The sequence below is a fragment of the Lissotriton helveticus genome, chromosome 1_2 (genome assembly GCF_964261635.1).
Source record: "Lissotriton helveticus chromosome 1_2, aLisHel1.1, whole genome shotgun sequence".
In the NCBI taxonomy this organism is placed as follows: Eukaryota; Metazoa; Chordata; class Amphibia; order Caudata; family Salamandridae; genus Lissotriton; species Lissotriton helveticus.
In genome coordinates, this window is record NC_136058.1 from 22,147,089 (window position 1) to 22,149,270 (window position 2,182).

At 34.2% G+C, this 2,182-nt stretch overlaps 1 pseudogene; it reads right to left on the bottom strand.

Annotated features, from left to right (window-relative positions):
• Positions 1 to 675: 675 nt before the first annotated feature.
• LOC144801015 (uncharacterized) lies at positions 676 to 1,401 on the bottom strand (annotated as a pseudogene).
• Positions 1,402 to 2,182: the final 781 nt, after the last annotated feature.

Genomic DNA, 2,182 nt, shown 5'->3' on the forward strand with positions numbered 1-2,182 from the left:
ATTGTTCATCTCCCCTTTAGAAGACACATTTTCCACATTTTGTTCAAAAACCATTACTGGTTCCACAGCATTTGGATTGAGTATAATATTCAAGTCTTTCTGATGACGCCATCCAAGTAAATTAGATCCTTCCTGGGTAATATATACTCTTCCATAGACCCCATTATTTTTAAAAATGATATTCATCCATTTCATTCCAAGAATATTAATTCTTGATCCACCATATCCTACAGCTCTCACATCTGCTGGTAAAAGGTCTTTCATTACTCCATGTAATTTTTCTTGAAAAGTCTCTTTTGAAATCAATGTAAAAAGGGTATCAGAATCAGCCACAAGACTTACAGTTCCTTTCCCCAGAATGATTTCGCAATGAGGTTTATCCAACTTTTCTGTACTTTCTCTCTTTAAATTCATGCAACCACCATCAATGTTTGATATAAGATCAGAATCAAACGTTTCCACAGACTCTACAATTTGTGAAGGATTTTCTACAGTTTCAATAGATAGGAACAATTCTTCACTTTGTTTTTCCTCATTTTCTACTTCTTTGATACTAGCATTTTTAGAGTATCCCTTTGACCTACATGCATTTGCTAGATGACCTCTTTTTCCACATATTCTGCATGTTGCATTTCTTGCATCACATGCAAAACTTGAACTTACATGTCCTGGACATCACCACCTATAGCAAATTATGGGTCTCTTATCTCCTGCTTTGAGTGATACAGTTTCATTACTTTTATTTACAGCTTTTCTAAACACTTCTTTTTTTCCTTCTTTGACTTCCACAGCAGTTTCTTTACTCGATAGTGCCATTGGATTTCCAGAAACACCTTTACTCTTTTCAATTTCTTTGACCCACAGGTCAGTACTTTCCATGCTTCTAGCAATTTGAATTGCTTGTTCTAAAGTAGGATCTTTGAATAATAGTTTCTCCCTTATCCTTTTGTTATTCGTGCATCTCACAATCTGATCCCCTATCAAGGAATCACACAAACCTTGAAATTCGCATGTAACTGCAAGACCACGTAAAGATGCCACATATGACATAATGCTCTCATCAAACCTTTGCACCCTGCCAAAAAATGTATGTCTCTCAAAAACAATATTTACCTTTGGAGTAAAATGTTTTTCTAACATTTGCTAGGACATTTCATAAATATTCACTGGTTGACCATCTCCCGCACCCAAAGATATTTCTGGCAAGTCATCATATATCCTTCTACCTTCTACTCCAAGATGGTGCAAAAGTATTGCTTGTATTCTCACAGGACCATATTTGTCCCCTCCAATGGCCAATAAATACGTTAAAAATATATTTTTCCAACGTTTCCAAGGAATTGAGGGTTCTCCAGGAAGTGGCAAAAAGTTTGGAGGTGCTGACATAGATTCATCAGTCATACCTGCAATTAAAATTTAAATACAACAAACTAAAATAATAAATAAACACAATAAATTGAAATAACAATCTAAAATAATTAACCAAAGTAATTAATTAATATAATAGACTGAAATAACAATTTAAAATAATTAGATAAAATTATATTATGATTTATGGTTTGAGTCTGTTGTTTGTTTCAATGAACAGGCTGGTTGATGAAAGTCCTTTCTCTCTTTTAATTACTCTCTCAATCGGGTTGAAGACTTTGCTTGGAAATGAAGGATTATCAAGTAAATGTTCATTTATTATAAATGAAAACACTTTTAATTATTTGATCATGAAGATTGTAGACACGGAGTAAAGCTTGGTTTGCTTTAAAAAACAACTTCAATGTGATGATCTCCTAATGCGCGCAGAGAGCTATGTTTACTTTGAAATAACAGTAAGGCTCAATGTGAATTGTTCACTCGTGCTGTAATTCACGTGACGTCCTCGTGTGTGCAGCACTGTGTTTGCTTTTGAAAAACAGTAAGGCTCAATGTAAATTGCTCACTCGTGCTCCTTCAAATACGTCAATACACGAGAGCACAGTTTACTTTCAAAGCGGCTTCAATGCTATGGATAGCAGTTATGTTTCTTTTTTTTATACAAAAAGAACAGAGCAGCTTAAATGTAAATTCTAGCATTCATGAGTGCATTTAGAATGACAATTACCGCATCTGCTATGCTTTACAATACCTTCTTCTTTCGAAAGAACAGTGAGGCTTTAATGTTTAGACAAGCACGATAATTAAAATATGA